We start from the raw sequence: 13293 nt of genomic DNA on the forward strand, positions 1-13293 counted from the left end.
AAAACCAATAAAGCCAAATCCAAACAACCGTGTGTCATGTCTAAGAAACTTATTGTGAAAGTTTATTCTTTATATTAGTTTTGTCATGTCCCTTTGTCCTGTGCTTTATGTTTATTCCAATAAGTAATTCTCCCTCTCATTTCAGGCCTCCACGCTCCCCGCCCCTATCTGTCTCCTGTGTCCGTGATTGTTTTCCCCGCCCTGATTGTTTCCACCTGTTTCCCCTTACCCTGTGTATATATTGTGCTAGTCCCCTCCTGTCCATTGCCAGTTCGTTTCCTCATTTAGGATACACGTACAAGCCTACTCCACGGACACATTACGTTCCTCTAAGCTCATGATCATAGTCCTTGTTTTTCCTCGAAAGAGTGTTATTGTTTTTCCCTGTTTTGTTACCGTGACGATACCAGCAAAGTCTTTATTTTGAACACTACATGAGTCTGAGTTGAGTCGTACATTTGAGTTCACGCCTCAGAGTTCACCCCTTGACACCTCGTTTGCCAGAGACATGTTTGAAGCTAGTTCCTGACTCCAGTTTTATGTGACACCCTGAATGTTCAAATGCTGATGTTTACCGTGTAATCGGGGCTAAAACATGAAAACCAAATATCAAGATGGATAAGACAGATACATGGATTGATGTTTGAGAAAGTGATAATGGACTGGAATAACCCATGGTGGATTATTTGGCTACGTAGATTAGTGAATAGTTGGCACACTTCCCGTCTCGCACTTACAGGACCTGTTACTACCTGAGGTTAATCCCTTTGGTAGCCTCTTTTAACTGTGACTGCTAATTAAAGACAATTAAGTCTGTTAGAGGGAGCCGGATAATAACACATAATTACACTAAAAGGAAAGTTGCTTTTTGTTAGCAGTATCTTCCCCACTTTGATGTTACCTATACTACTTTCCAGTGTCACATACAGACCATGTTATTATAATTATAGTTTCTATTCTGTGTGATTCACAGACACGAGGACCTATTCAGGAAATGTACTGCTGCTCAGGTAGAGGATGTACACTGGAAACGATATGGAATGGCAGTTGTTGATTTCGTGAAGGGGTTAGGTTGTACCGTAGGAGACCATTTAGACTTGATGAGGTTTGGACTTTTGCTAGGAGCCACATTTAGTAACCGAATACCCCTGCACTATAGACCATAGCGCATAATTAAGCGATTTAGGTCACGATGTACAGCGGACCTCTGCTTTGCCTCTCTCCCGAGGTGTTTCTTTGAAAGGATGAGGAACAGACAAATGAAGCTGCACGGAGAGCAAACTCCCTGCCGTGTCCCAAATGGGTTTAATGTTTGGCCTGCTTTTAAGTTCTCAATCACACAATTTACCTCAATTTACCTCCTAGGGTGGCTTGCCTTCCCTTTCATCCCAAAGATTGATCACTACCCTCACACACACACACACTGCACAAGGTGTCTTTTATAATAAATAAAGCACATGCTCACTCACAAAGGCATGTCCACGCAGATGTGCCAAGTAATTGAAAGTCAGTGTTTAAGCTGTGAGAATGTGTGTGAGTGTGTCTATTCAAGATGAGTTGAAGGCAGAGGAGGAATGCAAGAGAGAGGACTTTAAAAAAGGACTTTGAAAGCAAAGTAAAAAGAAGAAAGAGGAGAGAGTTTTAAGAGGAAGAGAGATGGAGTGGGAAGAGTTTAGGACAACTAAGAGAAGAGGAGGAGGAGGAAGAAACAGATAGAGGTAAAGAAAATGAGAGTCGATGTTCCTCTTTTAGTGGTTTTCCCTGGCTCATCAAAGGAAGCACATTTCTCCAGAGGGAAGCTCAATAGGCTGGATTACCAATAAAGCATAACCACACAAAGGGAATGGGGGGAGAATGGAAATGGAACATAATCAAAACCACCTCTAAGACAGTCAAAAAAGGGAATATGACAAACATCAGCTTCAGGAAAAAAGGAAAGGCTTTGAAGGAGAGTAGAAGACAACACAAAGTCAGTGTGTTTGATATTGTGTACAGAGTACGGTCAAAGAAAACATATGCATTGGTGTTTTTTGACAGATCAGACATGAGAGCGGCATAGGGAAGGACAAGCACACACTCCCTTACACACCTTCTTCTTCTATTATCTATTATAGTTTCACTCTAATTGGTAACCCACTCAATATATGTACCTCCTTAAGTTGTCCCTCAGCTTTGCATTATGTCAATTAGTTTGAAAGGGGTTTTTCTTAATTGGCATGGTTAGGTTATGTATGCGTGATGATTATGAAGCATCTAATGTCATAATGTGGAAGGATGCTACAAAGGAAGGAATGAAAAGTAACATCAGGCCTGAGGCTAAGGTGTCACACAAATGCCCTGCTCTGAATAGGTAGAGTGATATTATGTTGCCGAAGGATGGGGCATGAGGGTGTGTTTTGTGAGTGTGCTGTGCATGTATGTGTGTGAGAAGAGAAAAACACACACACAGAGAGAGAGAGAGAGATTACAGATTAGAAAAAGTGTGCTCAGGCTCATGCTGTATGGCCGGGCTCCCCTGGGTAGCTTGGCTACCATGTGATGGAGAAGATAGCTATTTTCAGCTCAGGAAGTTTAACCTACTTATCTCCTCTCACTGACACTCCTCCTCCTCCTCCTCCTCCTCCTCCTCCCTCCACTCCTCCCTATCTTGCAACCAGCCTCCTCCCTCCCTCCCTCTGCCTCTCTGTGTCTCCCATTCTTCCTCTTACTTCCTCCCCTTAACCTCTCACTCACTCCCCAGCAGTGGGTCTCTCCAATTCTCCTCTTTCACTCCAGGACCATCTGTACCTCTGTAATGATTTCCCACTAACTCTTAAATTCCCTTCTTAACTGAAAAGAGATCATGAAGATGTACAGTGCTGCGATCACAGAACACAGCACAATGCTCCATCTATTTAGGTAGTAGGATAGGAGGACTAACAGAAGACATCTCGCATTGTATTAGTTTTTCATGTGGTGTAGTTTATTTGTTGTGCAGTAGTCCCTTAGGCTATGAAAAAGTGATATTTATGTAAAAAGGTCCAGTTTTAAAAGGTTAGGAAAATTGATTTTGGGTCATGAGTAAAACGAGAGTCTACAGCAGGGGTGTCAAACAAATCCGGCCCGTGACTTCACTTCATGCGGCCCCACAAGAGCTTGCAAAAAATAGAATACTATTATTATACGGTATTAGCTTTGTTCGTTATTTTCGCGTCCAGGAGAGAAGCAAAGGATAAATGAGACCAATGGAGTCTCTCGAATAAGGTTCAAAAGGGTACTTTAATTAAAATGGTGCGGTAATGTTACAAGCAGAGATATGGTTCAGAGAGAAAACAGCTGTCTTCTCGGCGTCTCGAGAGCGAAAGAAGGCTGTTCAGCTGTTTAAATATTCCTCCGATGGCCCCTCCTGGTTAGCCGGTTGGCGCTGCTGGGGGCCGGCCCTCCACTCGTCTTCAATGTCCGTTGTTGCGCATAACAGAGGACTCAGCCATTGTACATTTAATTCATAACTAAACACGCCTTTTCTCCTCATATTCTCTTTCATCACTTTTCATTTATTGCATTTTAACGGCTGTAATTCGTTACTTTAATAATACTGGAAATACTTCACGGCAGTTATCATTTCCGGTAGTTCCAGATGTTGTCATATGCTACCCACGTCTGTAAACAAAACGTATTAAAATAAACTATACCTTCATTTAATATTCCACAATAATAATATCTCGACCTCTATAGATGTTTAAAAATCAGTAGGTTTTGGTGTGCAACACTCCGTGTCATTTCACTTCTATATTCACCATAGGGAAAGGAATATTAGCCACATGCTAAATGTTAACCGGAGATGAAGGATTTTCAGAATAAAATCTTGACATCAGAGATTGTGCGCGAGAACTTCTGGTTTTTCAGAATAAAACAGCATTTAAACTGACGGTATTATGCCAATTATGCCATAAAACATTGATTTAAATTTCTAACAACGGTTACAGGCCGATTTACAGAAGCACGTTGCCCATAAACTAAATGTCCCACAATGCATCTCCAATTTGCCTTTCTTCTCAGAATTTGACTTTTTTTTTAAAGAATTTTGCTTTTCTCTTTAAATCATTTTGTGACATTCTCACTTAAGAGACTTGCAATTATTTGCCCTAGACTTCTGCTTTCAGACGTAATTAATTATGAAGTTATTACCCTATCCGATAATAATCCAATGCAGAGGCAATAATGGAATATAATACATTATTTTATATATTAAACATTTATATGAGTCTACAGCAATAGTAGCAGCTCTGTAAAGCTGCAATGCTCAATGCTAATATTGTCATGCTAACATCCTCCCATGACATTGCTAACATTATTGTGTAAAGCAAGTATAATGTTCAGGGTATGATTTAGTGAGCAAAGATGGATGTAATGTTTAATAATTCATAGCTCTGAGTTAGCTAAACCTAAGTGACAACCCCTGACAAAAAATCGTAAACAGTTCAAATGTGACGAAAAATAGCAATCAATTTTTTCTTCTGAGTGTGTAGATATAATAATAATATATTCGTCCCGATATATACTGTGCATTTCTAGTCCCAAGGGGTCCATGTCGGGAACAGGTAAACACAGTCTAGTATGTTTAAAGGATTTATTTTAATAGATAATCCTGACTTTAAACTGAGCCCAGAGACATTTCCTCTTGTGAGTCTGTAAATTATTATTAATGCTATAAGAAGATATCACTGGTTCTTTCAACTTAAGACATTTGCACACAAGAACAATATTGCATGTCTTCTAATGAGGCCACACTCAGACTCCAAATGCTATATTATTATTATTATTCTTCAGATGTCTTGTAGAATCTATATATAATTTTCAAGTTGGCTGTTTTCATTGGTCATACAATTGTGGGTTTTCATTCTGCAGTATATATTTGTGTGATGCAGTGTGTCTCATAGTCCCTGTTGGCTGAGAACATGTTTATGAAATGCTGAGTAATTCCTGAGATATGAGAAGGATGGCGTTTTCAAAAATCAGCAGTCATGTACTCCTTTGGTCCCCACACAGGTGAAAGGCTTACAAACAGTATACAAATGCAGACTGCGCCACTGCTGCGATGTAAAACTCCACATCCTGCTAATCTTGTGTTCCTGCTATTCAGATATCTGTTTTGCTGCCATGGCACCAAGTAAATACTGCCTGCGATATGCTTTACCTGCATTCAGCAGATCGTAAAAGGTTTGCCTTGACAGACTCAGGTTTCAGTTGCCTCAAGACGAAACCATAAGTCTCCTGGCACTGAATGACAACTTGTAGAGCTGACATATACTGATTTAAAAATGTACTGTCATCATATCAAGTGCTCGCCTGATCCTTAGCTATTTTTTTTTACAACCTATTGAAGTTGTTTACTGCTCATTGATGTGCTTAAACAGACCTTGTTGGCTCAAACACATCTTAAAGGTCCCCTATTATACTGTTTTTCATCAATATATTATGGGTCTCAGATATATACAAAACATGTCTCTGAAGGGTTTTGCTCGAAATACCAAACAGATCATTGCAGCATTACCCATAATCCCCTCTGTTTCAGCCCTGTTTCAAAAGTGCTGATTCTCTGTCTGTTACTTTAGATGAAAATAAGGAGCCCCTCCCCACGCCCCTCTGAGAGATATTTGGTTAAAAAGAACACAATGGTGCTCTAGGAGGAGACTCAGGTGATAAGGGGAGGGGGGGTTACCTTGGTTGGTGATTGGCTAATGGTTACACAACCCAAAACATCGTTATGACATCATAAAGTGGCCAAAATCTGATCAACTCATTTTCAGACAGGTTTTTATATAAATGGATCAGGACAAGAGAGAATCTTTTTTCCTGAAACGTTCAGAGTCTCCTTACACAGAAGGGACACATGTTGATGTATAAAAGACATGGAAAAGTAGATTTTGCATGATAGGTGATCTTTAAAACATTTTAACTGAGGTAACCTCAAGAAAACTGTGTATATTTGGAAACAGCTATACTGTGTCAAAAAGGCCACCACTGCCAAAACAACACCTTCTGATCAGTTTTAAACAATCTAATTACAAAATAAATCTGTCACGCCCACGTTCGGCCATTATGCGTCTCCAGCCAGAGAAACAACACTAAATCATTTCAGCTGTTTATCATCTCCCTTGCCAGTAACTAACCTTCAATTAATGCGATGAGGGAGCCACAGATTCTAATGCAATTCCGTAACCTTGTTGTCTGGCTCCATCTAAGGCAGGCCTTATTTTTTTTTAAATGACATTTTGTGTTAAGTTATAATAAGTGAAAATTTGAGCTGCCAACCTGTAGCGCTTCCATCATTGCCCTCGTCCTTCCACAGTCAAATCAGAAAATAGCCATTCATTCTAAATGATAGACTCAGCCAGTGGCGTTTTTATATGTACAAAAGTGGTGGGGCACAAAAAACTTAGATGTCTACATGTATATATAAGCTTCTGCAGTGAGGTTCATGGCTGGTGAGGCACTGGCACTGACTCTTCAGGTTTACAAATACTATATTTTGACCTAAATCAAAATATAATATTATTTTCAAAAGCTTTTTTTTTGTCCAATGCTTCGATTAATTTTAAACAGAGAGTTCAACAAAAGGATACCCAACATTTTTTATTTTATCATTTAAATATTGATTTTTTTCTCTCTTAGTAAGATCCTATTTTGAGCTATTTTCTAAAATCCTATGGAGAAATCTCCTTGTTTTTTTGTGGAGGGAACCCCTGCGCAGCTTACTTCCGGGTTTTAGGACGCGTCTCTCGTCTCCTCTTCACACACCACACTTTTCGCGGCACACGTACTTACAGCCAATCAGCTCTGAATTATGTGAGATGACGTATGGTGGGGATGGCAGCACTCTGCCCCTATGGCAGTGGTTCTCAAAGTGGGGGGCGCGCCCCCCCTGGTGGGCGCAGAGGCATGCCAGGGGGGGCGCGAGAGACCAGGAGGAAAAATGGTTATAAAAAAAAATAAAAAAAGATAAAAATAAAAAATAAAATAAAAATCATAATTTGAAAAATTATTGATTCGAAAATAATATGATGCAGTACAGTACTATTACGTCTGGGTCTCTGTTTCATTAAAGCTCGGCTCTGTGTATGTGTGTGGAACGAGCCATTTTGTGTGCGCGTGAGAGAGAGAGAGAGCGCACCGGTACTGGAGATCGTTGTTGTTAGCTTCTGGTGCTAGCGAGCTACGCTAACGGATATAAGGAGTTTTTTCAACAACAAAGTGGAGGAGAGTCCTCTCCTGTCAGACTGAGAGCTAAAGGACTCTCTCAGTGTTATCTCAGTGGGTCTCAAATGTTTTGGTCACCATTAATGTAAATAATTATTTCCGAGGCACACGTTTATATGATCATTATAGTTATAAAAAAATAAGAGAATAAATGAAAAACAGGTATGAAATACTATATGACAGTAAAACAAGAATAAAGTTTAAAAGGGTGATTTGTAAAATATTCATCAAGAAAAAGTAAATCTGTTTACATTTCTGTTTCATATGGGTGTTGAGAGATGTATCCATAGATCTCTTCCTTTCGCTCTCAAAGTGCACCAGATTGATGCTTTTAACTTCAATATTTAAAAATAAATCTTCCCGGGGAAGCTTGCCCCCGGACCCCCCTATGTGACGTCCACACATCACATATAAAAATAGCACTTTATCCCTGCTTACACCTATATGCCGTGAGCTGAATATTGAGCCTTCATTGCAACAGTCGCGGGTACGTTGTGTATTTGCGTGGGGATTGTTGCAGTAGAAAATTCCACTGTAGCGACCGGTACATTAATGGGAAACCCTAAATGTTTGAGCACCCTCTATGAAACGTCAAGCTACCCCACAGCACCCCCAAAATAAATCTCTGGCGCCGCCACTGAGCCTGATTATTCGTTTTGGGGGGGCCCGACTTTTTTTTTTCTCCAAAGGGGGGGCCTGACAGAAAAAGTTTGAGAACCACTGCCCTATGGTCATTATTTGTTTTGTTACACACATTAAATAGGACAATACTCTGAGCATGCGCAGTGTAGTTTTTACAATCACCGTTCACTTAGACCAGGGGTGGGGAACCTCCGGCCTCCGGGCCGTATACGGCCCGCGAGACCATTTGGTACGGCCCTCGAGGTAATTTATAAACACACGCAAAAAATAAAAAAATTGAAGAAATATAGACCGCAAAAAAAAAAAAAAAGCGAGTGCCTGTTTTTCCTGGCCAAGATTAGGGTCCTTGAACACAACACGAGCCTAACGTGTCTGACAGGGGTGCAGTTTTGACATAGAGCGCCAGAACGCCGCTCCGGCACTTGAGAAATTGCAGTACCCATAAGGAGCCGTACACATGCCGCAGTTTTTGCGTGGCTGCGTCTTTAGTTGAAAGCCTAGTGGGCGATCTGTTCATCTGTCATACTGATCATACAGTCAATAACTTTGTTGTTATTAGCATCTGGTTAGCTAGCTATGCTAACGAATATAAGAAGCTTTTTCTACAACCAGTGAGGTAAAGGCACATCTTTATCATCATCTTTATTTATTTTATCTTTATTCATCTGTTGTTATTTTTGTTTTACTTGCTTGTAAGCGCTTTGAGCACCAGGAAAAGCGCTTTATAAATGTAATGTATTATTATTATTATTATTGATATGATCATTATAGTTATAAAAAAATAAGACAATAAAGTAAACAGGTATACAATACTGTATGACAGTAAAACAAAGTTGTTATTAATAAAGAAGAATACAGTTTGAAAGGAGAGTGATTTGTAAAATATCCATAAAGAAAAATAAAATCTGCTTATAGTTCTGTTTCATATGGATGTTGAGAAATGTATCCATAGATCTCTCAATGTTGCTCTCAAAGTGCACCAGATTGATGCTTTTAACTTCAACATTTAAAAACAAATCTTCCCGGGGAGCATGCCCCCCGGACCCCCCTAGAGGGTGTGAGGTACCCCCCCACTTAAATCACGTCCATATGGATAGGAAACTAAATACATTTGCACATATCTTGTGTCCATATCTTTCTGTTTTGATGGTCATGCCACACCGTGCACGTGCATGCATGCGCGAGTCATGGTACGATATCTGGATTAAGAGGTTGCTTTTTCTTTGCACAGCATGAAAGAAAGACCAAATGAATGGGCTGTGATTTTAGTATTTTTAAGCAGAGGTCAATAATTTGTACGGCCCTCGGACGATGTTGAAAAAATTGAAATGGCCCTCGAGAGGAAAAAGGTTCCCCACCCCTGACTTAGACAGTGAGAAGGAGGGCATGATCGGGTGTTGTCCCACATGGCTCTAAACAGCTCAATAGGCACACACTGTAGACACTAATTAGAAGAACACAGACTAAAACAGCAATGTACAGACGAATCAGATGATTAAACATGATCTTAAAATATATTTTATATATTTTTGTATTTATTTTTTGCATTTTGTTGTAATCATTAATACTTTCTGCTGACACTAGGTGGGGCTGTGCCCAGTCGCCACTGGACTCAGCTGGGAGATATTTTCATTCTGATTAGGTGCCGGTGAGTGCTAATGACAGTGGAGGAAACAAACTAGAGTAAACCCAATCATTTCATGAGAATGATTGGACCAAAAGCAGTTAGCCTGGCAGGTACAGTAAAATAAGAGGTGAGAAATGTTTAACAGCAGGAGAAGAGATCACTTCACATTTTGTTCCTGCTTTGATGCAGTAATTGCCTTATAAATGAGTTCTCACTCACTCTCTCTCTAGCCAATGTGTGTCAGTATGCTTGTGCACTCATCCACACTGACTGCATCAAGGTCTCAGGTGCTGTTTGAACCACTGACCTTCTCGTTTGAATTTCTGGTTTCCTGCTTAGGCAAGCACAAGCCATGAATCCCACTTTAGCTATATCTCAACATGTTTAAGGGAGGCACAAGCAAACTATGTTTAATTTCGATGTCAAAAACAAATAACCCAGCAGCCCTATGTGCTGACACAACTGAACCAAAGAGGTGTAACTCACTTGATTAACTTGAGGCACATCATGTTAAGCTGACTTTTATAAAGCCAATACCTCCTTCAACTCCAAATCCCATGACCCCAATGAGGGCTGCAGGGGCAATGAGTCCAAACATTTCCGTAGGGTTTGTGTTCCCTCTGCAGTCATTCTGGGAATTAAGTGGCTTGGTTTATTGTATGGCTCCATGATCTCCCTCAATCAACTCTTCTTTCTCCCTCTCTCTTCCCCCTCTCTCTCAAAAGTAACAACCTCTGCCTTGTGTCTGATAGTAAAGGTCTCTCTATAGACACACACACACATACACACACACATACATACACAAACACAGAAATCTCAGCGGCTATAAAAAGTAAACAGGATTAGCTGGCTATTCCTTGCTCCACTGTAAACGGCCTGTAATGGCAGCACTGCTTCTAAATCCCTCCATCTCTTCCCCCCCCCCTTCCTCCCTCCCTTTTCTATTAAACATGGAGGTTAATCCTCAACCCCCTCCTGTCTCCAGCGCTGTGGCCCAGGATAAGCTGTCAGAGCTGGGCTGCTGATACTCAGCTCTCCTCTAACAGCCACACAGCCTGGACACAGCACATCCGAGTGTGTGTTTGAGTGTCTGCGTGACATTTTTTGTGTGTGCATGTACGCTTGGGTGTGCGAGGGCGAATGAACGTACTAACATCTATACCTAGATGTCTGTGCGTGCATGTCTGGATGAGGCTGGTTTTTCACGTTTTGCCAAATTCAATCAGTCTCTCCCTCCTCTTTTATAGAATCCAATCTCAGCTGGAATAAAAAGCTAACTCTCGAGGACCCTAAAGCAACGTGCAAAGTGCACTCAGTGCTGGCCACAACAACTCCTGCCTGAGAGCCACAGGCACAAGCACACTGACCCATACCTTCCGGTCCTCAGCACTTGGTCTAATGGTGGAACTGGGGGGCTGCATGGTGAATCACTAATGGCATACTCTTCACAGATATCACAAATGTCAAAAAAAGTCAATGTGCTTTCCCTCCCAGCCCTCTTTCACTAAACACGCCTCGACCTGCTTGATGTGGAAACAGCATCAGTCAATACTGTTCATTTTAAAGTGGAGTTACAGGAACAACAAATAGCGGCTAGAACCACCCACTCAGCTTATAGGTCGCAACCTTTGTTTTATTCCATTTAATGGGAATTAAGGTTCCCCAAGCTTTGAAATAGGTTGCAGACCCCTGTGAAGTAATTCAGGCTTTGAGGGACAGAATAATGAATAACCACATTTACCCACCTGAAGGCCATCACCTTGTTTTGACCCTCTTTACACTTAATAAAAAGAGAGGGGAAATACTTTGTACAACATAGTGTACAGATCGCTAGACTTACATGCCAACTGAATATTAGAGGTTTATATCATCAAGCTAAAAAGTATATTCAACACTTTTCAGCAACATACTTAATAATAATAATCAAGTTAGTTTTATAGTGCTTCAAAAAGGAACTCAAAAACAACAAGCAAATCCACATTTGGATGGCTTAAATGACTTAATCCACCCAAATGAACATTCAAGCAGCTGTCACTTGGATCCACCCATAAAGTGTAACCTCTCACTTTTTGGCTCTTTTTTTGTTTTTGCAATATATACCAACTTATTTGACACGGCTCAAGTGCTTTCTGTTTATTGAGTAACAGCAAGTATACACTATTTATTTTGACAAATGTCCATTTCTATTTCTGGGGTTTTAAATTACTTAAATTAAAAAGTGTCAGGACCTTTGATACAGCTGTATATGCCAATGTAAATATAAACGTTTCAAATAACAATGAATCTTACAGTGCATTTCTAGTGCAAAATATCCATCATTTCTGTCGTGTGTTCACAAATCAGAAGCTAAAGGTTATGAAATCAGGAGCTTAAATTACATTAAAGTTCAAGATAATGGCACGGATAAATTGGCAACTATTACACCATGTTTTGTCGGCAACTGCAATAATTAAGTTTTAGATTTGATTCAGTGAAGACAGACTTCTTCACCATAGCAACGGCAGCTAACATTCATGGGTATCGTAGTATTACAGCTATCTAACCAGCAGATCTAATCAAACTAAATCAGAAATAATTAAAAACCTATCTATTCGTAAACCTATAGGGACATTGTATTAACCATGTGACTGTGTGTCTATGTTCAGAATCTCCAGTCCACTACATGACCATTTTCATATTTAATGCAGAGCGTATAAGGACATTTTTCACAGTAATGTAACAGCGAAAGGGGAAGACGCATAGCACCTGAGTGCTATATGGAGGCAATGTTTTACACTTAAAGGTTACACAGGGATAGATAACCACATAAGCCAACAGCTCTTTATTTTAGCTACACTGGTTGTTAATGCATTATTACTTAAGTGCATTTTCCCTTCTCTCTCTCTTCGTTTTCCCTGACAGCTGACTGCCTTCTCTGTTTGGTTGAACATTTCCTTCCCAAAATCCTCCATTCCTCCCCATCACTTTCAATTGCTGTGACACCTGAAGTTACCCTGCAGTGCTTACTTGGTATCTGCTTAGCTGGCTGAAATGTTTCACCCTTAAAAAAAGAGAGAAATTCTCCTACTACTCGCAGATTCAAGTGTGTAACAACAGTTTTACCAAACACTATCTAATGGCGCATCTCCACTACAGCGCAGAGCGCGGTTTAAGCGTGCTGTGCCCGGCCCGTTTGTGGTTGCATTTCCACTAGGGGTAGTTCCGGCTAGCGGGTACTTTTTCACAGTTTTTCTGGCTCTCCAAAATCGAGGTTCTTTCCGGGCCAACAACCGGGCTGAGTATGCTAAACTAGTGAGAGAATCGCTGGCAACTACAACACAATGAACATATTTGACCGTGATTTAATTCTAATACACGTTTCTAAATGATGCCGAAGTAACAACATACTGATACCGGTTAGTAAAAACCATGAATTAATGCTTTGACAAGTCTGCAGACAAGACGGCAGACGAAAACTCTTTTAAAATGCGTGTTTTCTGAATGGAGATCGGCTAAGCTAACGTTGTATATGCTCCGATCGTCCACACTCACAACAACGACCTACAGACATAAATAAACCAGCGACTGTATTCACCATGACACAGACAGTCTGTGGTTTGAGTGCTAACAGCTAACGGCTGATGTTGGTTTTCTGTGGTTCGCGTTGAAGATGACGTCACGGCTCCGCCTAAACTGCGTTACTATAGTTACTACCCCAGCTACTAAATTGTAATGTAAACGCAGCGTAAAGTGATTCAGTCCTAACAAGGCCTAACTATGCTGTACTAAGCCGTGCGAGGACATAA

General features: G+C 40.5%; 1 protein-coding gene across 12 annotated transcripts in view; it reads right to left on the minus strand.

The window, feature by feature from the left end:
• Positions 1-13293, minus strand: part of adgrb2 (adhesion G protein-coupled receptor B2) — a 223405-nt gene that overhangs the window by 51683 nt on the left and 158429 nt on the right. The window lies entirely within an intron of this gene.

This window comes from Notothenia rossii, assembly GCF_949606895.1.
Source record: "Notothenia rossii genome assembly, chromosome: 10".
In the NCBI taxonomy this organism is placed as follows: Eukaryota; Metazoa; Chordata; class Actinopteri; order Perciformes; family Nototheniidae; genus Notothenia; species Notothenia rossii.